This window comes from Podarcis bocagei (genome assembly GCF_964188305.1).
Source record: "Podarcis bocagei genome assembly, chromosome: Z".
NCBI classification, from domain to species: domain Eukaryota; kingdom Metazoa; phylum Chordata; class Lepidosauria; order Squamata; family Lacertidae; genus Podarcis; species Podarcis bocagei.
Genome location: NC_138140.1, coordinates 38090816 through 38116466, shown reverse-complemented (window position 1 = coordinate 38116466; position 25651 = coordinate 38090816). Strand labels below are relative to the sequence as shown.

Here is a 25651-nt window from a genome sequence, read left to right as displayed (position 1 = left end):
AAGTAGGGTGGCAAAATACGTTTGTCTTTCTGCATGCGTTTATGGTAGGCATTTTGCACTCACCTGAACCCTTGCAGGGAAAGGGACAGGGCACAATGGGAAAGGGTGGGGCAACCGGGCTGCTTAAACCACACCCCTTTTCCAAGGGAAGCACCATGGGGGGTGGGCCGTCCGAGAGAGAACAACAACAGAACAGAACACAGAACAAAGAAGACCGAAGTGGCGCACAGTTCCTTCTGTTCCCTCTCTTCCAAAGAATGGAACGTCAACACACAGAGCATGTGATCCAGTAGTCACACACACTCTGCAGCACGGGAGAGAATGAAACTGGACATCCAGCACCCGCTTCTCTGCTTCTCTTGAACTCTTTGACTGTAACCCTGTCCAATCTTTTTTCAAAGAGGGCCAGATTTGATGAAGTGAAGGGCTGTGAGGGCCGCCGAAACAGCCAACCCAAGTTGTTAACCTTTTCTTAGGGTTGAATTTGTTGAGGGTTTGTTTTTTTAGGATTTTACCCCAGGAAATAAACTGCCACAGGGGCCGGATTAAACTGACCGGTGGGCTGGATTAGGCCCCTAAAATGGACCTTGGACATGCCTGATAAGCGCACAAACAAGATGTAGCATGTGCACCATTTCATGTTTTAATGGAAAACTTAAGGTCACTGTTAGCTGGTAGGCTTGGCCTTGGGGGGAAACCCCCCCCCCTTGAATCTGACTTAGGATTTCAGCACTGCCACTACAGAGTAACAGTGTCATCATAATTTCACCATGGCAACCAGCTGCTTCATTTCCACTTACTTGAAAGGCACGTCATTGAGTATTTATTTTATTTATTTATTTTTGTATGAAGTATTTATTAAGTTTTCCATAACTGAACACGTGGCCACTTTCTTTCCCTAGGAATTGCATCCCTAGTATTGCATCCTCCCCCCAGCCCCTCCCCAAAACTTGCTGCACCCCAAGGCGTTTTGCACTCACCTGAACCCTTGCAGGGAAAGGAGCAGGGGACAACATAAGTTTGGGTCATTGGGTTTGGTGCTTTTGTAACTGGATTTGTAATGGCTTTTAGTCAAATACAATAAATGATTGATTGATTGATTGATTGATTGACGAAAAAGTGCTTTTTTCCTGAGATGCTAACTTTCTCTCTGCATGTCATTCCTTGAACAGCTTCCTGTGCAAAGATACAGGGGTTAATTCAATGGTGTAAAGAAAATAATCTCATGCTTAACACCAAAAAAACCAAAGAACTCATAATTGACTTTAGGAGAAAGAAAAGTGTATTGTTACCATTGCACATAAATGGCGAGGAAGTGGAGAGGGTTGGTAGTTTCAAATACCTGGGCATTTATATCTCGGAGGACCTCTCATGGACTGCAAATATTAATATGGTTGTGAGGAAGGTGCAGGGGAGGTTGTATTTCCTGAGAATGCTCAGGGGACTGAATCTATCCCAGCACCTACTTCTGTCCTATTATCATAGTACCATTGAGAGTGTCTTAACCTATAGTATATTATCGTGGTATGGGAGCAGCTCTGAAACGGATAAAAAAGCTATACAGAGAACAATTAAAATTGCCCAGAATGTTATTGGGCTCCGACTACCAACCCTGGATGAGATCTTCACGTCTCGCATTTTTAAGAAGTCACATAATATCCTGAGAGATCCCACCCACCCTGCTCACAACTTCTTTGAACTATTGCCTTCGGGCAGAAGATATAGGACAATGAAAACACGAACCACACGCCTTCTGAATAGTTTCTATCCAAGAGCTCTGACTGCAATAATAATAATCTCAGGGCCAGTTGCAAGGTTTAGCAAGCAGAGAGTAGGAAGGAATGAGATAGGTTTTAGGTTATGTTTTAGGTTTTAGGTTATGTTATGCCTTAATAGGTCATGTTTATTCTGGATTTTATGTTTTCATAGATTATGTTTGAATAGGATGAGAGTGTCGGAGATACGTGCAAATGTATATGTGAACCCGGTCTTTGGGTGGGTGTTTGATTTTCGTTGTTGTGTATACTGTGTATATACGGACAATGACAATAAATTTATCTAAATAAGGCTTGCTTTCATTGCTCTGTTCATTTTGACTAGTGTTGTGGGGAGGGAAATGCAACCACTGGGCCTAAAAATGTCCCCCCTCCTGCCCACTTGGGTTTCCGGTGTGGCCTTCACAGATATTGGCACAACTTGTGTGTGTGTGTGTTGGCTGCTGAGCTGCGCTCACCATTGTGAGGGCTGAGGGAGTGATTGTGATGCCTCCCCAGCTGCTGACATTGTCCGTGGGTTGATTGTGATGTGACAAAAACATTTGGCTGCTGAGCGGGTATAAATGTGGGCCAAGGCGCAAGCCTCAGCAGTTGCCCTCCCCAGAGAGAAATGGGCAGCTCGGTGGCACTCAGCCCAGGTGGTCTCCCATCCCGTGACAGCAAGCTGGCAAGCGGAAGGAGGCAATTGCCCGGTGCTGGGATGCTGTGGCCCTGGTGGTCTCCTGCCCCGTGGTGGCAAGCTGGCAAGCGGAAGGGGGCAATAACCCGGTGCTGGGATGCTGTGGAGCAAGAAGAAGGCAAGTACAAAGATTACTTGCTGGTGGGATCACTACTTGAAGGTGACTGACACTCAGCTCTGAAGCTGGTTGATGTCTGGCAATGGACCTGAAGAGGTTGCAGCTGGTGGATGGTTGTTGGAAGAATTTGCATTCAGGCTAGTGGATGTTGCGAGGCTACGCTGGCTGAGATGGGTGCAAACTGGTTTGGAAGCCTTGTTTGTTAACAGGCAGCCAAACAGAGGAGGAATCTGGGGGGACGCTGTCGGGTGTTGGCCATCCCACTCACCTGTTTGCCTTTGCCTTACAGGGATGTCTGGAGCCGGTGAGGTTTTCCCCAAGTCCAGTCTTAAAAGTCATCAAGAGAACCACAGGACATCCCTATTTACATCGGAGAAGTGAACGTGAAATACTGGCAGTGAGGAATGGACAAGGCTGTGGCCATACTTGAGAGAAGGAGCTTTGAAAGGCGACTGCAGGCGGACATCTGCTGCATTGCAAGAGATGGGGCAGTGGGGAGAGAGAAGAAAATGAGGGAGGGAACATTAGGCTACATTAGGTGCACCACAGAACTGCTATGAAGTCACTTTAAACAGGCATGGCTTCCCCTCAGGGATTCTGGGAACTGTAGGTGGTTAAGGGGACGGAGACTTGTTACGGTGCTTAAGTATTAGGATTAGGATTAGGGGTAGGGTAGGGTGGGGTAGGGGTAGGGTGGGGTAGGGGTAGGGTTCCCTTCATGCCAGGGAACTCTGGAAATTGAAGCTGTAGTTAGGGGGCAGGGTTAGGGTTCCCTTCTTGCCAGGGAACTCTAGGAATTGTAGCTGTAATTAGGGGGCAGAGTTAGGGTTCCCTTTTTGCCAGGGAACTCTGGGAATTGTAGCTGTAGTTAGGGGGCAGGGTTAGGGTTCCCTTCTTGCCAGGGAACTCTGGGAATTGTAGCTCTAGTTAAGGCTTAAGGGTTATCGTTAGGGCTAGAGTTAGGGTTAGCGTCAGGGGTAGGGGTGGGGGTAAGGGTAGGGGTAGGGGTAGAGGTAGGGTTCCCTTCTTGGCAGGGAACGGGGCCCCCTAACAACTCTTGGCACCCTTTTCCAACTATAGCTCCCAGAGTCTTTGGGGGTTGTTTAAGCCATGAGTGTTTAAAGCGGCTTCATAGCGCATTAAATGGTGTGGATGTGGCCATGGCCTCCCTCACTCCACTGCCTCTTATTAATGAAGAATCGAAAGGATTTCCCAATTCAAATCTCTCTCAAACAGGAAACAGAAATGGAATGGACAAGGCTGTGGCCATACCTGAGAGAATGAGCTTTGAAGGGAGACTGCAGGCGGACATCTTTTGCATTGCAAGTGATGGGGCAGTGGGGAGAGAGAAAAAAATGAGGGAGGAAACATTAGGCCACATTTGGTGCACCACTGAACTGCTATGAAGTCACTTTAAACAGGCATGGCTTCCCCTCAGGGATTCTGGGAACTTTAGGTGGTTAAGGGGACGGAGACTTGTTACGGTGGTTAATTATTAGGATTAGGATTAGGGGTAGGGTAGGGGTGGGGGTGGGGGTAGGGTTCTCTTCTTGCCAGGGAACTCTGGGAATTGTAGCTCTAGTTAGGGGGCAGGGTTAGGGTTCCCTTTTTGCCAGGGAACTCTGGGAATTGTAGCTGTAGTTAGGGGGCAGGGTAAGGGTTCCCTTCTTGTCAGGGAACTCTGGCAATTGTAGTTCTAGTTAAGGCTTAAGGGTTAGCGTTAGGGTTAGGGTTAGGGTTAGCGTCAGGGGTAGGGGTAGAGGTAGGGCTCCCTTCTTGGCAGGGAACGGGGCTCCCTAACAACTCTTGGCACCCTTTTCCAACTATAGCTCCCAGAGTCTTTGGGGGTTGTTTAAGCCATGAGTGTTTAAAGCGGCTTCATAGCGCCTTAAATGGTGTGGATGTGGCCATGGCCTCCCTCACCCCACTGCCTCTTATTAATGAAGAATCGAAAGGATTTCCCAATTCAGATCTCTCGGAAACAGGAAACAGAAAGAAGACTTTGTATCTCAAGCCATTTTGGAAGGTCTTAACTTGAAATGCCAATAAAGGTATTTTTATTGTATTGTGTTGTATAGTGTTGTGATTGCCATGGGAAGTAGGGTGGCAAAATACGTTTGTTTTTCTGCATGCGTTTATGGTAGGCATTTTGCACTCATCTGAACCCTTGCAGGGAAAGGGACAGGGCACAATGGGAAAGGGTGGGGCAACCGGGCTGCTTAAACCACACCCCTTTTCCAACGGAAGCACCATGGGGGGTGGGCCATCCGAGAGAGAACAACAGAACACAGAACCAAGAAGACCGAAGTGGCGGACAGTTCCTTCTGTTCCCTCTCTTCCAAAGAATGGAACGTCAACACACAGAGCATGTGATCCAGTAGTCACACACACTCTGCAGCACGGGAGAGAATGAAACTCCGGACATAAAGCTCCCGCTTCTCTGCTTCTCTCGAACTCTTTGACTGTAACCCTGTCCAATCTTTTTTCAAAGAGGGCCAGATTTGATGAAGTGAAGGGCTGTGAGGGCCGCCGAAACAGCCAACCCAAGTTGTTAACCTTTTTTTAGGGTTGAATTTGTTGAGGGTTTTTTTTTTAGTATTTTACCCCAGGAAATAAACTGCCACAGGGGCCGGATTAAACTGACCGGTGGGCTGGATTAGGCCCCTAAAATGGACCTTGGACATGCCTGATAAGCGCACAAACAAGATGTAGCGTGTGCACCATTTCATGTTTTACTGGAAAACTTAAGGTCACTGTTAGCTGGTAGGCTTGGCCTTGGGGGGAAATCCCCCCCCTTGAATCTGACTTAGGATTTCAGCACTGCCACTACAGAGTAACAGTGTCATCATAATTTCACCATGGCAACCAGCTGCTTCATTTCCACTTACTTGAAAGGCAGGTCATTGAGTATTTATTTTATTTATTTATTTTTGTATGAAGTATTTATTAAGTTTTCCATAACTGAACACGTGGCCACTTTCTTTCCCTAGGAATTGCATCCCTAGTATTGCATCCTCCCCCCAGCCCCTCCCCAAAGCTTGCTGCACCCCAAGGCGTTTTGCACTCACCTGAACCCTTGCAGGGAAAGGAGCAGGGGACAACATAAGTTTGGGTCATTGGGTTTGGTGCTTTTGTAACTGGATTTGTAATGGCTTTTAGTCAAATACAATAAATGATTGATTGATTGATTGATTGATTGACGAAAAAGTGCTTTTTTCCTGAGATGCTAACTTTCTCTCTGCATGTCATTCCTTGAACAGCTTCCTGTGCAAAGATAAGGCTTGCTTTCATTGCTCTGTTCATTTGTGCATTTGACTAGTGTTGTGGGGAGGGAAATGCAACCACTGAGCCTAAAAATGTCCCCCCTCCTGCCCACTTGGGTTTCCGGTGTGGCCTTCACAGATATTGGCACAACTTGTGTGTGTGTGTGTGTGTGTGTGTGTTGGCTGCTGAGCTGCGCTCACCATTGTGAGGGCTGAGGGAGTGATTGTGATGCCTCCCCAGCTGCTGACATTGTCTGTGGGTTGATTGACAAAACATTTGGCTGCTGAGCGGGTATAAATGTGGGCCAAGGCGCAAGCCTCAGCAGTTGCCCTCCCCAGAGATATGAGCAGCTCGGTGGCACTCAACCCAGGTGGTCTCCTATCCCGTGACAGCAAGCTGGCAAGCGGAAGGAGGCAATTGCCCGGTGCTGGGATGCTGTGGCCCTGGTGGTCTCCTGCCCCGTGGTGGCAAGCTGGAAAGCGGAAGGAGGCAATTGCCCGGTGCTGGGATGCTGTGGAGCAAGAAGAAGGCAAGTACAAAGATTACTTGCTGGTGGGATCGCTACTTGAAGGTGACTGACACTCAGCTCTGAAGCTGGTTGATGTCTGGCAATGGACCTGATGAGGTTGGAGCTGGTGGATGGTTGTCGGAAGAATTTGCATTCAGGCTAGTGGATGTTGCGAGGCTACGCTGGCTGAGATGGGTGCAAACTGGTTTGGAAGCCTTGTTTGTTAACAGGCAGCCAAACAGAGGAGGAATCTGGGGGGACGCTGTCGGGTGTTGGCCATCCCACTCACCTGTTTGCCTTTGCCTTACAGGGATGTCTGGAGCCGGTGAGGTTTTCCCCAAGTCCAGTCTTAAAAGTCATCAAGAGAACCACAGGACATCCCTATTTACATCGGAGAAGTGAACGTGAAATACTGGCAGTGAGGAATGGACAAGGCTGCGGCTATACTTGAGAGAAGGAGCTTTGAAGGGAGACTGCAGGCGGACATCTGCTGCATTGCAAGTGATGGGGCAGTGGGGAGAGAGAAGAAAATGAGGGAGGGAACATTAGGCTACATTAGGTGCACCACAGAACTGCTATGAAGTCACTTTAAACAGGCATGGCTTCCCCTCAGGGATTCTGGGAACTGTAGGTGGTTAAGGGGACGGAGACTTGTTACGGTGCTTAAGTATTAGGATTAGGATTAGGGGTAGGGTAGGGTGGGGTAGGGGTAGGGTGGGGTGGGGGTAGGGGTAGGGTTCCCTTCATGCCAGAGAACTCTGGGAATTGTAGCTGTAGTTAGGGGGCAGGGTTAGGGTTCCCTTCTTGCCAGGGAACTCTGGGAATTGTAGCTCTAGTTAGGGGGCAGAGTTAGGGTTCCCTTTTTGCCAGGGAACTCTGGGAATTGTACCTGTAGTTAGGGGGCAGGTTTAGGGTTCCCTTCTTGCCAGGGAACTCTGGGAATTGTAGCTCTAGTTAAGGCTTAAGGGTTAGCGTTAGGGCTAGAGTTAGGGTTAGCGTCAGGGGTAGGGGTGGGGGTAAGGGTAGGGGTAGAGGTAGGGTTCCCTTCTTGGCAGGGAACGGGGCCCCCTAACAACTCTTGGCACCCTTTTCCAACTATAGCTCCCAGAGTCTTTGGGGGTTGTTTAAGCCATGAGTGTTTAAAGCGGCTTCATAGCGCATTAAATGGTGTGGATGTGGCCATGGCCTCCCTCACTCCACTGCCTCTTATTAATGAAGAATCGAAAGGATTTCCCAATTCAAATCTCTCGCAAACAGGAAACAGAAATGGAATGGACAAGGCTGTGGCCATACCTGAGAGAATGAGCTTTGAAGGGAGACTGCAGGCGGACATCTTTTGGATTGCAAGTGATGGGGCAGTGGGGAGAGAGAAAAAAATGAGGGAGGAAACATTAGGCCACATTTGGTGCACCACTGAACTGCTATGAAGTCACTTTAAACAGGCATGGCTTCGCCTCAGGGATTCTGGGAACTGTAGGTGGTTAAGGGGACGGAGACTTGTTACGGTGGTTAAGTATTAGGATTAGGATTAGGGGTAGGGTAGGGGTGGGGGTGGGGGTGGGGGTAGGGTTCCCTTCTTGCCAGGGAACTCTGGGAATTGTAGCTCTAGTTAGGGGGCAGGGTTAGGGTTCCCTTTTTGCCAGGGAACTCTGGGAATTGTAGCTGTAGTTAGGGGGCAGGGTAAGGGTTCCCTTCTTGTCAGGGAACTCTGGCAATTGTAGTTCTAGTTAAGGCTTAAGGGTTAGCGTTAGGGTTAGCATCAGGGGTGGGGGTGGGGGTAGGGGTAGAGGTAGGGCTCCCTTCTTGGCAGGGAACGGGGCTCCCTAACAACTCTTGGCACCCTTTTCCAACTATAGGTCCCAGAGTCTTTGGGGGTTGTTTAAGCCATGAGTGTTTAAAGCGGCTTCATAGCGCCTTAAATGGTGTGGATGTGGCCATGGCCTCCCTCACCCCACTGCCTCTTAGTAATGAAGAATCGAAAGGATTTCCCAATTCAGATCTCTCGGAAACAGGAAACAGAAAGAAGACTTTGTATCTCAAGCCATTTTGGAAGGTCTTAACTTGAAATGCCAATAAAGGTATTTTTATTGTATTGTGTTGTATAGTGTTGTGATTGCCATGGGAAGTAGGTAAAGGTAAAGGTAAAGGTACCCCTGCCCGTCACGGGCCAGTCTTGACAGACTCTGGGGTTTGTGCGCCCATCTCACTCTATAGGCCGTGGGCCAGCGCTGTCCGGAGACACTTCCGGGTCACATGGCCAGCGTGACAAAGCTGCATCTGGCGAGCCAGCGCAGCACACGGAATGCCGTTTACCTTCCCGCTGGTAAGCGGTACCTATTTATCTACTTGCACCCAGGGGTGCTTTCGAACTGCTAGGTTGGCAGGCGCTGGGACCGAGCAGCGGGAGCACACCCCGCCGCGGGGATTCGAACCGCCGACCTTTCGATCGGCAAGCCCTAGGCGCTGAGGCTTTTACCCACAGCGCCACCCGCGTCCCATGGGAAGTAGGGTGGTAAAATACATTTGTCTTTCTGCATGCGTTTATAGTAGGCATTTTGCACTCACCTGAACCCTTGCAGGGAAAGGGACAGGGCACAATGGGAAAGGGTGGGGCAACCGGGCTGCTTAAACCACACCCCTTTTCCAACGGAAGCACCATGGGGGGTGGGCCGTCCGAGAGAGAACAACAGAACACAGAACCAAGAAGACCGAAGTGGCGCACAGTTCCTTCTGTTCCCTCTCTTCCAAAGAATGGAATGTCAACACACAGAGCATGTGATCCAGTAGTCTCACACACTCTGCAGCACGGGAGAGAATGAAACTCCGGACATCCAGCACCCGCTTCTCTGCTTCTCTCGAACTCTTTGACGGTATCCCTGTCCAATCTTTTTTCAAAGAGGGCCAGATTTGATGAAGTGAAGGGCTGTGAGGGCCGCCGAAACAGCCAACCCAAGTTGTTAACCTTTTTTTAGGGTTGAATTTGTTGAGGGTTTGTTTTTTTAGGATTTTACCCCAGGAAATAAACTGCCACAGGGGCCGGATTAAACTGACCGGTGGGCTGGATTAGGCCCCCCAAATGGACCTTGGACATGCCTGATAAGCGCACAAACAAGATGTAGCGTGTGCACCATTTCATGTTTTACTGGAAAACTTAAGGTCACTGTTAGCTGGTAGGCTTGGCCTTGGGGGGAAATCCCCCCCCCCTTGAATCTGATTTAGGATTTCAGCACTGCCACTACAGAGTAACAGTGTCATCATAATTTCACCATGGCAACCAGCTGCTTCATTTCCACTTACTTGAAAGGCAGGTCATTGAGTATTTATTTTATTTATTTATTTTTGTATGAAGTATTTATTAAGTTTTCCATAACTGAACACGTGGCCACTTTCTTTCCCTAGGAATTGCATCCCTAGTATTGCATCCTCCCCCCAGCCCCTCCCCAAAGCTTGCTGCACCCCAAGGCGTTTTGCACTCACCTGAACCCTTGCAGGGAAAGGAGCAGGGGACAACATAAGTTTGGGTCATTGGGTTTGGTGCTTTTGTAACTGGATTTGTAATGGCTTTTAGTCAAATACAATAAATGATTGATTGATTGATTGATTGATTGACGAAAAAGTGCTTTTTTCCTGAGATGCTAACTTTCTCTCTGCATGTCATTCCTTGAATAGCTTCCTGTGCAAAGATAAGGCTTGCTTTCATTGCTCTGTTCATTTGTGCATTTGACAAGTGTTGTGGGGAGGGAAATGCAACCACTGGGCCTAAAAATGTCCCCCCCTCCTGCCCACTTGGGCTTCCGGTGTGGCCTTCACAGATATTGGCACAACTTGTGTGTGTGTGTGTGTGTGTGTGTGTGTGTGTGTGTGTGGGCTGCTGAGCTGCGCTCACCATTGTGAGGGCTGAGGGAGTGATTGTGAGGCCTCCCCAGCTGCTGACATTGTCTGTGGGTTGATTGTGATGTGACAAAAACATTTGGCTGCTGAGCGGGTATAAATGTGGGCCAAGGCGCAAGCCTCAGCAGTTGCCCTCCCCAGAGAGAAATGGGCAGCTCAGTGGCACTCAGCCCAGGTGGTCTCCGATCCCCTGACAGCAAGCTGGCAAGCGGAAGGAGGCAATTGCCCGGTGCTGGGATGCTGTGGCCCTGGTGGTCTCCTGCCCCGTGGTGGCAAGCTGGCAAGCAGAAGGGGGCAATAACCCGGTGCTGGGATGCTGTGGAGCAAGAAGAAGGCAAGTACAAAGATTACTTGCTGGTGGGATCGCTACTTGAAGGTGACTGACACTCAGCTCTGAAGCTGGTTGATGTCTGGCAATGGACCTGATGAGGTTGGAGCTGGTGGATGGTTGTCGGAAGAATTTGCATTCTGGCTAGTGGATGTTGCGAGGCTACGCTGGCTGAGATGGGTGCAAACTGGTTTGGAAGCCTTGTTTGTTAACAGGCAGCCAAACAGAGGAGGAATCTGGGGGGACGCTGTCGGGTGTTGGCCATCCCACTCACCTGTTTGCCTTTGCCTTACAGGGATGTCTGGAGCCGGTGAGGTTTTCCCCAAGTCCAGTCTTAAAAGTCATCAAGAGAACCACAGGACATCCCTATTTACATCGGAGAAGTGAACGTGAAATACTGGCAGTGAGGAATGGACAAGGCTGTGGCCATACTTGAGAGAAGGAGCTTTGAAAGGCGACTGCAGGCGGACATCTGCTGCATTGCAAGAGATGGGGCAGTGGGGAGAGAGAAGAAAATGAGGGAGGGAACATGAGGCTACATTAGGTGCACCACAGAACTGCTATGAAGTCACTTTAAACAGGCATGGCTTCCCCTCAGGGATTCTGGGAACTGTAGGTGGTTAAGGGGACGGAGACTTGTTACGGTGCTTAAGTATTAGGATTAGGATTAGGGGTAGGGTAGGGTGGGGTAGGGGTAGGGTGGGGTAGGGGTAGGGTTCCCTTCATGCCAGGGAACTCTGGAAATTGAAGCTGTAGTTAGGGGGCAGGGTTAGGGTTCCCTTCTTGCCAGGGAACTCTAGGAATTGTAGCTCTAGTTAGGGGGCAGAGTTAGGGTTCCCTTTTTGCCAGGGAACTCTGGGAATTGTAGCTGTAGTTAGGGGGCAGGGTTAGGGTTCCCTTCTTGCCAGGGAACTCTGGGAATTGTAGCTCTAGTTAAGGCTTAAGGGTTAGCGTTAGGGCTAGAGTTAGGGTTAGCGTCAGGGGTAGGGGTGGGGGTAAGGGTAGGGGTAGAGGTAGGGTTCCCTTCTTGGCGGGGAACGGGGCCCCCTAACAACTCTTGGCACCCTTTTCCAACTATAGCTCCCAGAGTCTTGGGGGTTGTTTAAGCCATGAGTGTTTAAAGCAGCTTCATAGCGCCTTAAATGGTGTGGATGTGGCCATGGCCTCCCTCACTCCACTGCCTCTTATTAATGAAGAATCCAAAGGATTTCCCAATTCAAATCTCTCGCAAACAGGAAACAGAAATGGAATGGACAAGGCTGTGGCCATACCTGAGAGAATGAGCTTTGAAGGGAGACTGCAGGCGGCCATCTTTTGCATTGCAAGTGATGGGGCAGTGGGGAGAGAGAAAAAAATGAGGGAGGAAACATTAGGCCACATTTGGTGCACCACTGAACTGCTATGAAGTCACTTTAAACAGGCATGGCTTCCCCTCAGAGATTCTGGGAACTTTAGGTGGTTAAGGGGACGGAGACTTGTTACGGTGGTTAAGTATTAGGATTAGGATTAGGGGTAGGGTAGGGGTGGGGGTGGGGGTGGGGGTAGGGTTCTCTTCTTGCCAGGGAACTCTGGGAATTGTAGCTCTAGTTAGGGGGCAGGGTTAGGGTTCCCTTTTTGCCAGGGAACTCTGGGAATTGTAGCTGTAGTTAGGGGGCAGGGTAAGGGTTCCCTTCTTGTCAGGGAACTCTGGCAATTGTAGTTCTAGTTAAGGCTTAAGGGTTAGCGTTAGTGTTAGGGTTAGCGTCAGGGGTGGGGGTGGGGGTAGGGGTAGGGGTAGAGGTAGGGCTCCCTTCTTGGCAGGGAACGGGGCTCCCTAACAACTCTTGGCACCCTTTTCCAACTATAGCTCCCAGAGTCTTTGGGGGTTGTTTAAGCCATGAGTGTTTAAAGCGGCTTCATAGCGCCTTAAATGGTGTGGATGTGGCCATGGCCTCCCTCACCCCACTGCCTCTTACTAATGAAGAATCGAAAGGATTTCCCAATTCAGATCTCTCGGAAACAGGAAACAGAAAGAAGACTTTGTATCTCAAGCCATTTTGGAAGGTCTTCACTTGAAATGCCAATAAAGGTATTTTTATTGTATTGTGTTGTATAGTGTTGTGATTACCATGGGAAGTAGGGTGGCAATATACGTTTGTCTTTCTGCATGCGTTTATGGTAGGCATTTTGCACTCACCTGAACCCTTGCAGGGAAAGGGACAGGGCACAATGGGAAAGGGTGGGGCAACCGGGCTGCTTAAACCACACCCCTTTTCCAACGGAAGCACCATGGGGGGTGGGCCGTCCGAGAGAGAACAACAGAACACAGAACAAAGAAGACCGAAGTGGCGCACAGTTCCTTCTGTTCCCTCTCTTCCAAAGAATGGAATGTCAACACACAGAGCATGTGATCCAGTAGTCACACACACTCTGCAGCACGGGAGGGAATGAAACTCCGGACATCCATTACCCCCTTCTCTGCTTCTCTCGAACTCTTTGACGGTATCCCTGTCCTATCTTTTTTCAAAGAGGGCCAGATTTGATGAAGTGAAGAGCTGTGAGGGCCGCCGAAACAGCCAACCCAAGTTGTTAACCTTTTTTTAGGGTTGAATTTGTTGAGGGTTTGTTTTTTTAGGATTTTACCCCAGGAAATAAACTGCCACAGGGGCCGGATTAAACTGACCGGTGGGCTGGATTAGGCCCCCCCAAATGGACCTTGGACATGCCTGATAAGCGCACAAACAAGATGTAGCGTGTGCACCATTTCATGTTTTACTGGAAAACTTAAGGTCACTGTTAGCTGGTAGGCTTGGCCTTGGGGGGAAATCCCCCCCCCCTTGAATCTGACTTAGGATTTCAGCACTGCCACTACAGAGTAACAGTGTCATCATAATTTCACCATGGCAACCAGCTGCTTCATTTCCACTTACTTGAAAGGCAGGTCATTGAGTATTTATTTTATTTATTTATTTTTGTATGAAGTATTTATTAAGTTTTCCATAACTGAACACGTGGCCACTTTCTTTCCCTAGGAATTGCATCCCTAGTATTGCATCCTCCCCCCAGCCCCTCCCCAAAGCTTGCTGCACCCCAAGGCGTTTTGCACTCACCTGAACCCTTGCAGGGAAAGGAGCAGGGGACAACATAAGTTTGGGTCATTGGGTTTGGTGCTTTTGTAACTGGATTTGTAATGGCTTTTAGTCAAATACAATAAATGATTGATTGATTGATTGACAAAAAAGTGCTTTTTTCCTGAGATGCTAACTTTCTCTCTGCATGTCATTCCTTGAACAGCTTCCTGTGCAAAGATAAGGCTTGCTTTCATTGCTCTGTTCATTTGTGCATTTGACTAGTGTTGTGGGGAGGGAAATGCAACCACTGGGCCTAAAAATGTCCCCCCTCCTGCCCACTTGGGTTTCCGGTGTGGCCTTCACAGATATTGGCACAACTTGTGTGTGTGTGTGTGTGTGTGTGTGTGTGTGTGTGTGTGTGTTGGCTGCTGAGCTGCGCTCACCATTGTGAGGGCTGAGGGAGTGATTGTGATGCCTCCCCAGCTGCTGACATTGTCCGTGGGTTGATTGTGATGTGACAAAAACATTTGGCTGCTGAGCGGGTATAAATGTGGGCCAAGGCGCAAGCCTCAGCAGTTGCCCTCCCCAGAGAGAAATGGGCAGCTCAGTGGCACTCAGCCCAGGTGGTCTCCGATCCCCTGACAGCAAGCTGGCAAGCGGAAGGAGACAATTGCCCGGTGCTGGGATGCTGTGGCCCTGGTGGTCTCCTGCCCCGTGGTGGCAAGCTGGCAAGCGGAAGGGGCAATAACCCGGTGCTGGGATGCTGTGGAGCAAGAAGAAGGCAAGTACAAAGATTACTTGCTGGTGGGATCACTACTTGAAGGTGACTGACACTCAGCTCTGAAGCTGGTTGATGTCTGGCAATGGACCTGAAGAGGTTGCAGCTGGTGGATGGTTGTTGGAAGAATTTGCATTCAGGCTAGTGGATGTTGCGAGGCTACGCTGGCTGAGATGGGTGCAAACTGGTTTGGAAGCCTTGTTTGTTAACAGGCAGCCAAACAGAGGAGGAATCTGGGGGGACGCTGTCGGGTGTTGGCCATCCCACTCACCTGTTTGCCTTTGCCTTACAGGGATGTCTGGAGCCGGTGAGGTTTTCCCCAAGTCCAGTCTTAAAAGTCATCAAGAGAACCACAGGACATCCCTATTTACATCGGAGAAGTGAACGTGAAATACTGGCAGTGAGGAATGGACAAGGCTGTGGCCATACTTGAGAGAAGGAGCTCTGAAAGGCGACTGCAGGCGGACATCTGCTGCATTGCAAGTGATGGGGCAGTGGGGAGAGAGAAGAAAATGAGGGAGGGAACATTAGGCTACATTAGGTGCACCACAGAACTGCTATGAAGTCACTTTAAACCGGCATGGCTTCCCCTCAGGGATTCTGGGAACTGTAGGTGGTTAAGGAGACGGAGACTTGTTACGGTGCTTAAGTATTAGGATTAGGATTAGGGGTAGGGTGGGGTAGGGGTAGGGTGGGGTGGGGGTAGGGGTAGGGTTCCCTTCATGCCAGGGAACTCTGGGAATTGTAGCTCTAGTTAAGGGTTAGAGTTAGGGTTAGCGTCAGGGGCAGGGGTAGGGTTGGGGTTCCCTTGGCAGGGAACTCTGGGAATTGTAGCTGTAGTTAGGGGGCAGGGTTAGGGTTCCCTTCTTGCCAGGGAACTCTGGGAATTGTAGCTCTAGTTAGGGGGCAGAGTTAGGGTTCCCTTCTTGCCAGGGAACTCTGGGAATTGTAGCTGTAGTTAGGGGGCAGGGTTAGGGTTCCCTTCTTGCCAGGGAACTCTGGGAATTGTAGCTCTAGTTAAGGCTTAAGGGTTAGCGTTAGGGCTAGATTTAGGGTTAGTGTCAGGGGTAGGGGTGGGGGTAAGGGTAGGGGTAGAGGTAGGGTTCCCTTCTTGACAGGGAACGGGGCCCCCTAACAAATCTTGGCACCCTTTTCCAACTATAGCTCCCATAGTCTTTGGGTGTTGTTTAAGCCATGAGTGTTTAAAGCGGCTTCATAGCGCATTAAATGGTGTGGAAGTGGCCATGGCCTCCCTCACTCCACTGCCTCTTATTAATGAAGAATCGAAAGGATTTCCCAATTCAAATCTCTCGCAAACAGGAAACAGAAATGGAATGGACAAGGCTGTGGCCATACTTGAGAGAAGGAGCTTTGAAGGGAGACTGCAGGCGGACATCTGCTGCATTGCAAGTGATGGGGCAGTAGGGAGAGAGAAAATAATGAGGGAGGGAACATTAGGCCACATTTGGTGCACCACTGAACTGCTATGAAGTCACTTTAAACCGGCATGGCTTCCCCTCAGGGATTCTGGGAACTGTAGGTGGTTAAGGGGACGGAGACTTGTTACGGTGGTTAAGTATTAGGATTAGGATTAGGGGTAGGGTAGGGGTGGGGGTGGGGGTGGGGGTGGGGGTGGGGGTAGGTTTCCCTTCTTGCCAGGGAACTCTGGGAATTGTAGCTGTAGTTAGGGGGCAGGGTAAGGGTTCCCTTCTTGTCAGGGAACTCTGGCAATTGTAGTTCTAGTTAAGGCTTAAGGGTTAGCGTTAGGGTTAGGGTTAGCGTCAGGGGTGGGGGTGGGGGTAGGGGTAGGGGTAGAGGTAGGGTTCCCTTCTTGGCAGGGAACGGGACTCCCTAACAACTCTTGGCACCCTTTTCCAACTATAGCTCCCAGAGTCTTTGGGGGTTGTTTAAGCCATGAGTGTTTAAAGTGGCTTCATAGCGCCTTAAATGGTGTGGATGTGGCCATGGCCTCCCTCACCCCACTGCCTCTTATTAATGAAGAATCGAAAGGATTTCCCAATTCAGATCTCTCGGAAACAGGAAACAGAAAGAAGACTTTGTATCTCAAGCCATTTTGGAAGGTCTTAACTAGAAATGACAATAAAGGTATTTTTATTGTATTGTGTTGTATAGTGTTGTGATTGCCATGGGAAGTAGGGTGGCAAAATACGTTTGTCTTTCTGCATGCGTTTATGGTAGGCATTTTGCACTCACCTGAACCCTTGCAGGGAAAGGGACAGGGCACAATGGGAAAGGGTGGGGCAACCGGGCTGCTTAAACCACACCCCTTTTCCAACAGAAGCACCATGGGGGGTGGGCCGTCCGAGAGAGAATAACAGAACACAGAACAAAGAAGACGGAAGTGGCGCACAGTTCCTTCTGTTCCCTCTCTTCCAAAGAATGGAACGTCAACACACAGAGATCGAATGGAAAATAAAATCTATGAGACAAAAAAAATTTGAGTCAGCCAATAAAGTTGGGAGATTCTTGGCTTGGCAAATAAAAGCAAGACAAAAACAGAACACAATCTGTAAAATAAAAGACAGGGATAAAATGATTGAGGACCCAAAAGAAATTAGAAAAGTATTTCAGAGATTCTATAGAAATCTTTATAGGAAAGATAAAGAAGACAATAAGAGAATAGAAAAGTATATCCATGACCATAAACTACATCAAATCTCAGAAGAAGAAAAAAGAATGCTTAACCAGGAGATAACAGACCAAGAGGTCACGAAGGCAATAAAAAAAATGAAAATAGGGAAGGCCCCAGGACCGGACGGTATCTCAGCAAAGTATTACAAAACACTATCGCAATACCTGAGACCTGTTCTAAGTGAAGTAATGAATAAAGTTTTAAGAGAAGGAAGGATGCCAAACACCTGGAAAGAAGCTTATATTACACTGATCCCGAAGAAAGAGGGGGATATATTAGATGTAAAAAATTTCAGACCAATTTCGTTATTGAATAACGACTATAAGCTATTTGCGGATATACTAGCGAATAGACTAAAAATGGTGTTAAATAAGGTGATACACAAGGACCAAACAGGCTTTCTGCCGGGGAGGCAACTAAGGGACAACGTAAGAAACCTGATAAATATAATTGAATATCTTGAAGTCAGAAATGAGAAACAGGCAGTATTATTGTTTATAGACGCGGAAAAAGCGTTTGATAATGTTTCTTGGCATTTCATGAAAGAAAACTTAAAAGTACTAGGAATTGGTGAAATTTTTTTGAGAGGTATTGGCACGATCTATTCGGACCAAAAAGCAAAGTTAATAATTAACAACAACATATCAGATAACTTTGAGATAACTAAAGGTACTAGGCAGGGATGCCCTTTGTCTCCCTTGCTATTTATTACAGTTCTAGAGGTCTTGAATAAGAAGCTAAGAGAATCATCAGAAGTCAGAGGCATTAAGGTGGGACGAAAAGAATTTAAGTTAAGAGCCTTCGCGGATGATCTAGTCTTAACGTTGGAAGAACCAAGACAAAGTGTGAAAGAGGCAATAAAAAGAATGGAAGAGTTTGGGAAGGTATCAGGGTTTAAACTTAACAAAAATAAGATGAAAATGCTAGCGAAAAATTTGAAGAAAGAAGAGATGGAAGAATTACAAGCAGACTCAGGAACCGCGATAGCTAAAAAAATAAAATATTTAGGAATTTGGATGACAACAAAAAACATAAACCTATACAAGGACAACTATGATGGTATGGAAAGAAATTAAGAAAGATATGGATATATGGAGTAGACTAAAATTGTCATTATTAGGCAGAATCTCTGTGATAAAAATGAATATATTACCTAGACTGCTATTTTTATTTCAAGCAATACCAGTGGTAAAAGGAATAAGACAATTTAAGGATTGGCAAAAAAACTTAGCGAAGTTTGTTTGGCAGGGAAAAAGGCCAAGGATAAAAATGAAGATACTAGTAGATAAGAAAGAGAGAGGAGGTTTTGATTTACCAGACCTGACTTTATATTATGAAGCATCGTGCTTGGTATGGTTAAAAGACTGGCTGACCTTAGAAAACACCGACCTATTAGATTTAGAGGGCCATGATAATAGATATGGTTGGCATTCGTACCTATGGTATAACAAAGTAAAGGTACATAAAGGTTTTCTAAACCATGTGATTAGGAAATCTTTATATGAAGTATGGCATGGCTTCCCCTCAGGGATTCTGGGAACTGTAGATGGTTAAGGGGACGGAGACTTGTTACGGTGGTTAAGTATTAGGATTAGGGGTAGGGTGGGGGTGGGGGTAGGGTTCCCTTCATGCCAGGGAACTCTGGGAATTGTAGCTCTAGTTAAGGGTTAGAGTTAGGGTTAGCGTCAGGGTGAGGAGTAGGGTTGGGGTTCCCTTGCCAGGGAACTCTGGGAATTGTAGCTCTAGTTAGGGGGCAGGGTTAGGGTTCCCTTTTTGCCAGGGAACTCTGGGAATTATAGCTGTAGTTAGGGGGCAGGGTTAGGGTTCCCTTCTTGCCAGGGAACTCTGGGAATTGTAGCTCTAGTTAAGGCTTAAGGGTTAGCGTTAGGGCTAGAGTTAGGGTTAGCGTCAGGGGTAGGGGTGGGGGTAAGGGTAGGGGTAGAGGTAGGGTTCCCTTCTTGGCAGGGAACGGGGCCCCCTAACAACTCTTGGCACCCTTTTCCAACTATAGCTCCCAGAGTCTTTGGGTGTTGTTTAAGCCATGAGTGTTTAAAGCGGCTTCATAGCGCATTAAATGGTGTGGATGTGGCCATGGCCTCCCTCACTCCACTGACTCTTATTAATGAAGAATCGAAAGGATTTCCCAATTCAAATCTCTCGCAAACAGGAAACAGAAATGGAATGGACAAGGCTGTGGCCATACCTGAGAGAATGAGCTTTGAAGGGAGACTGCAGGCGGACATCTGCTGCATTGCAAGTGATGGGGCAGTGGGGAGAGAGAGAAAAATGAGGGAGGGAACTTTAGGCCACATTAGGTGCACCACTGAACTGCTATGAAGTCACTTTAAACAGGCATGGCTTCCCCTCAGGGATTCTGGGAACTGTAGGTGGTTAAGGGGACGGAGACTTGTTACGGTGGTTAAGTATTAGGATTAGGGGTAGGGTAGGGGTGGGGGGGGTAGGGTTCCCTTCTTGCCAGGGAACTCTGGAAATTGTAGCTCTAGTTAGGGGGCAGGGTTAGGGTTCCCTTTTTGCCAGGGAACTCTGGGAATTGTAGCTGTAATTAGGGGGCAGGGTTAGGGTTCCCTTCTTGCCAGGGAACTCTGGGAATTGTAGCTGTAGTTAGGGGGCAGGGTTAGGGTTCCCTTCTTGTCAGGGAACTCTGGGAATTGTAGCTGTAGTTAAGGCTTAAGGGTTAGCGTTAGGGCTAGAGTTAGGGTTAGCGTCAGGGGTAGGGGTGGGGGTAAGGGTAGGGGTAGGGGTAGAGGTAGGGTTCCCTTCTTGGCAGGGAACGGGGCCCCCTAACAACTCTTGGCACCCTTTTCCCACTATAGCTCCCAGAGTCTTTGGGGGTTGTTTAAGCCATGAGTGTTTAAAGCGGCTTCATAGCGCCTTAAATGGTGTGGATGTGGCCATGGCCTCCCTCACCCCACTGCCTCTTATTAATGAAGAATCGAAAGGATTTCCCAATTCAGATCTCTCGGAAACAGGAAACAGAAAGAAGACTTTGTATCTCAAGCCATTTTGGAAGGTCTTCACTTGAAATGCCAATAAAGGTATTTTTATTGTATTGTGTTGTATAGTGTTGTGATTACCATGGGAAGTAGGGTGGCAATATACGTTTGTCTTTCTGCATGCGTTTATGGTAGGCATTTTGCACTCACCTGAACCCTTGCAGGGAAAGGGACAGGGCACAATGGGAAAGGGTGGGGCAACCGGGCTGCTTAAACCACACCCCTTTTCCAACAGAAGCACCATGGGGGGTGGGCCGTCCGAGAGAGAACAACAGAACACAGAACAAAGAAGACGGAAGTGGCGCGCAGTTCCTTCTGTTCCCTCTCTTCCAAAGAATGGAACGTCAACACACAGAGTATGTGATCCAGTAGTCACACACACTCTGCAGCACGGGAGAGAATGAAACTCCGGACATCCAGCACCCGCTTCTCTGCTTCTCTTAGACTCTTTGACTGTAACCCTGTCCAATCTTTTTTCAAAGAGGGCCAGATTTGATGAAGTGAAGGGCTGTGAGGGCCGCCGAAACAGCCAACCCAAGTTGTTAACCTTTTTTTAGGGTTGAATTTGTTGAGGGTTTGTTTTTTTAGGATTTTAAATAAACTGTGAACCACCCTGGGGCAGTGGGGATAGAGAAGAAAATGAGGGAGGCAACATTAGTCCACATTAGGCGCACCATCCATTGAAAGTGCTATGAAGACGCTTTAAACAGGAATGGCTTATCCTCATGGATTCTGGGAACTATAGGTGGTTAAGGGGGCGGAGGGTTGTTAGGGTGGATTAGGGTTACAGTTGGAGTTAGGGTTAGGGTTATGGTTGGGTTAGGGTAGGGGTAGGTTTCCCTTCTTGCCAGGGAACTCTGGGAAGTGCAGCTCTAGTTAAGGGTTAGCGTTAGGGTTAGGGTTAGCATCAGGGGTAGGGTTCCCTTCTTGCCAGGGAACAGGGGGTCTCCTAACAACTCTCGGCACCCTTTTCAAACTATAGCTCCCAGAGTCTTTGGGGGTTGTTTAAGCCATGAGTGTTTAAAGCGGCTTCATGGTGCATTAAATGGTGTGGATGTGGCCCTGGCCTCCCTCACCCCACTGCCTCTTATTATTGAAGAATCAAAAGGATTTCCCCATTCAAATCTCTTAGAAACAGGAAACGGGAAGAAAAAAGACTGTATCTCATGCGATTTTGAAATGTCTTAACTTGAAATGCCAATAAAGTTTATTGTATCGTATTGTATTGTTTTATATTGTATTATGATTCACATGGGAAGTCAGGGGGCCTTGGTGAGTGCTAAGGAGGGCTTCTTAGGGTGCCATGGAGTCCACATGACACATACATCACAAGGGGGGGGCTCTGTCATCATTTCTTTATTAACAAATGCCCCCCTTGAGGCCTAGTTTCTTCAGCCCTGTCTATATATGGTTTCCTGTGATGTCACAAACATACATAGCAGCTGAGAGGAAAGAGGCAGTTTTTTTATACTAGAATTTCTAACATAGGAGGGCCGGAGGGGGACATTTTTTGGTCCGGGGTCTGCATTTCCCTCTTTGAATAAAGTTTGGACACCACTGCCCTAAGCCATGCCCTCTCACCAGGCCTCTTTTCCCAAGGCTGTGCTGCAATGTTTCAATGGTGATTATTATTGTTTTGCTGCAAATTATTGGCCTTTTTTTGGTTAGAAGCAGATGAAACTACCTTATTTTTTCTCCACATTTCATACCATTCCTCTTGAGCTGCATTATTTAAGTTAGGAAGGCAGAAAGATAAAGCAAAGTAAAATCAAGTGTGTCAAAGCATTTGCAGACACAAGAAAGTAAAATGGATGGTTGGATCAAAATTATTCTGATCTGAATCCAAACTTTGCTTTGCAACAATTTATGCTATGTGTATAAGTAGGCTGAATGTCCCTTCATTATAATATATGTAGTATTATTATTTTTTATTAGATTTATATCCCATGCTTCTATCCAAAACAGCCAAGCAGGGATGTCAACTTGAATAAAATATTGTCGGGGTCCAGGTAGGCCCTGCCCTGCATAATTTATCACATGACACAGTGCAAACACACCATTTGAACTGGAATGCCCATCAACTTTGTGGGGGCCCAGCCCCCTCAAATATTGTATTGTGGGGGCGAAAGCCCCCATGGCCCCTAGGAGTTAACTCCTATTGAATCAAGGGTGGAGAACAACAAGTGATCAAACAATTTTAATAAAAAATCTTTAAAGCAATTAAATTGATATTGGGAAAGATTTCAACTTAAAAGGCTCATTCAAAGAGGGAAGTCTTCAGTAGGTGCTGATAAGACAATCAGGACGGCGTCTGCCTGATATTCAAAGGGAAGAATTACTTAGGGTAGGTGCCATAACACTAATGGCCTGAGTCCTGTATTATGCAGAACAGACTTCCTATAAAATGGTATCTGTAAGAGAATCTCACATGCAGAGTGCAGTGACTGACTGGGTTTATGTTGGGCTGGACAGAGGAGGAGGAGGAATGGACTGCCTCCCCATCCTGACCCTTCCAGGGAGGAGGAAGAGGAAGACAGTATAGATTTACAACAGTGGTTTGCAGGAGGTCACAGCTCAGAGGCAGATGAAGGGGAAAGTCGGGGGTCGCCTTATATGCCGGGTATGCCCCCCCCCCCGCTGCTGGGGTGGCGGCCTCTGCTCCGCACCGGGAGAGAGTGGCCTGGCGCGGAACCCACCCACTGCTGCTTCAGAAGCAGCAGCAGGGTCGGCGGGCTCCGCTCCGTGCCGGGCGGCCTTCTCCCGGCACGGAGCTGCCCAGCGTATTAGGCAACTGGGCTTATAAGACTAATACGCCCAGGCACCTAATACGCCGGAATCTATGGTATATATCTATACCATAGAACTGGGTCTTGGTGGGAGGAGAGCTGTATTGGAGTTGCGGGCCTCACTGCTGTCGCTGCCTGGAAGAGAAAAGACGAGAAACCTAGAAAGATACTGATTTGGACTGATTTGGACATTAACGCAGTAGCAAGAAGATGATCAGAATCCCCCTTCGGATCTTGAAATATGGGTCCCCCCAACAAAATTTAAAATTCAGCTTTGTAATTCGGAATTTATGTGATGTAATTTAATTTTATTTGATTGGCCAGTTAATAAAAAATATTTTTTAAAAAAAGAAACCCAGAAAGATGGGTTATCAACATAATAAATGAAAAGTCGGGAAATAGTGGGAGGGGAGAGCCAGAGCAGCAGCTGGCTGACATGTAATTAGAAAGCATTCTAGACCAGCAGCTGGCTAACATGTAATTAGAAAGCATTCTAGACCCACCATCTCCCAGAACCTGGTGAGCCTTAAAAATAGGAGAGCAAAGAGCTTGAAGGCAGAAGGCACTGAGTGGCATCCATAGAGAAGGTGATGATGATGACAAATGAGGAAGTGGGAGAGAATTCACTCAGGACAACATTATCCAAGTGGCTGGGTTCTATAGCCTCTCTCTGTAAAGTTTGAAATAAAAAAAGAACTGTAAGAAACTTTTCCTTGTCTTTATACTTTCCTGGGCAACCAGCTGGGAGCTGCTGATAGCATCCTGACTGTATATAAGGGGTGAGAGAATCTTTCAGGTACCTGAAAGGCTACAAAAAGAAGTGCAAAAGTCAGGTACATGAAGAGAAAATGGGATCTGTTGTCACTCCCATTTGCAATTGGTTGTCCAGTTACTTATCTATGGGCAGGTAATGGAACAAGGCAGAAACAGAGCACAAGAGTCTGCTGGCATATTTCTTTGCATGGTACATAATTCATTGGTAGAACATCAGGATTTTTATGCAGAAAGTCTTAGGTTCAGCCCTTGACATCTCCAGGTAGGATTGGGAAATATCACCTGAATCATGATCAATGATCATATGAATCATTGAGAGCCTCTGCCTGTGAAGATAATACTGAGCTTGATGGTCCAATGTTCTGCCTCAGAATATGACAGCTTCCTATGTTCTGCTTGTCATATATTCTCTGATATATGCATTTTCATGAGCACCCCAATCGCTGAGCTTTGAGATACGTTGGGGCTGCCAGAGCATACCTTTGTTTGGCTTCCTTTGAATGGAAGTCATTGGAGATTGTGGCCACGCATACACACACACACTGCAGGGGCTCACAGCATTAACACTCCATTCCACCTTGTTCCTCCATTAGGTTTCTAAGGGACTTCATCACAGAGAGCAATTCAAGCCTCTTGTCTCCAGGACTTCAGACAGGGCTAGAAAAAATTCTTGCCCCATCACCAGTTAGTTCTTTCTGTGGCAACAGAGCCAATTGTTTAATTATGTAAAAAGGAATGCTTAGCTAGGGCCATTGACTTAACAAAGAAATTGGTCTGACTACTTTGGCAGGTTTTTTTTAACCATGGAATCCAATTTTACAGATATAGGTACAGTTTGTAATGGTGTTTTATCCTTTTTATGTTGTACACCTTACTGATTTTTTAAGATAAAAGTATAGAAATACATTTAATAAATGTCAGGAGCTGGCCTGCTTCCGACTTGAGAAAACAGCATGCAAGAGGCAATCAACAGAAGATTGATTGCATGCAAGCAATTAGCCTCCAATCACTCTCCCCAAGCAACCATCTATCACAATTACGTTGACTCATCTGAAAAACACTTCCAGCTACTACAGAATATCCTGAACCTCCTACTCTTACGTTTCAGGTGTCGTCGTCTGTCTTGGACTTTTTCCATTTGTCTAGTTCTGGGACTGATGGGGTCAGCTACCTCCTCTTCCGCTGAGGAAATTCTCTCCCTCCCCTGTGCCATGAGTGACTGTGATTCCTCAGAGAGCTGGCTCCCATCCAGCCCGCCTTTTCTGTGTTGAGAAGCCACATTCCTGCCAGCTATAGAGGGAGGAAGCGACAGACCACTGGTTCCAGCTGTCTGAGAAATCTGCGAGTCTCCTTCTTCTCCTTCTGCCTGCCTGCTGTCTAGCTCAGGCTGCCCTTCTCAGTTTTGGGCTGTCGTATCCATGACAATAAATAAAACCACAGATTTGGACACAGACCCAAAGATGACATTGAAACCATCTTCCAATCCTGTACCAATACTGAGAATGGGGAAGGGGAGAGGAATGATAGCTGATGTCATATCCTGTTACAGATGCAATTAAAACATGCCTTTCCTCTTCAGAACTATCTTAGGAAGCAGTCTAATACTGACTCAGGTCATTGCTCCAACTGGCACACTGTTGTCTATATAAATTTTCAAGATAGGAGCTGCATTGAGAAGCTGCTACCTGTATCTCTGTAGTCCTGTGGTTCACTACATGAGGCAGATGTCCACAGAGATCTTAACTGTTCCTCACATTTTGCCATCCTGTGCTCAATGTCAGAAATGAGAATTTCAAATGGGAGAAACTAACAATTTATGTTCCAGACTGGCCATTTTGGGGGGCATGGTGGTGTTTTAGGTTTTCTGGTGTAAGCTGTTTGCAGGATCCCAGATGGAAAGGTGAAAGAGAAGTCCTCTTCCATTAATACCTGTCTTAGGGCCCAGGGGAGAACGAGCAGTAGAGGATCCTGCAATATGACCCTAATACCAAATTACAGAACATGGCTTTATAACAAGACTGTAATTCAGATAC

At 47.5% G+C, this 25651-nt stretch overlaps 2 long non-coding RNA genes across 2 annotated transcripts in view; one reads left to right on the top strand and one right to left on the bottom strand.

The window, feature by feature from the left end:
* The window catches only part of LOC308578900, a 753836-nt gene that overhangs the window by 444021 nt on the left and 284164 nt on the right, over positions 1-25651 (bottom strand). The window lies entirely within an intron of this gene.
* LOC308578906 lies at positions 19680-21277 on the top strand. Its single transcript, XR_014004202.1, has 2 exons — positions 19680-19738; positions 20882-21277. It is a non-coding gene; the product is annotated as an uncharacterized lncRNA (long non-coding RNA).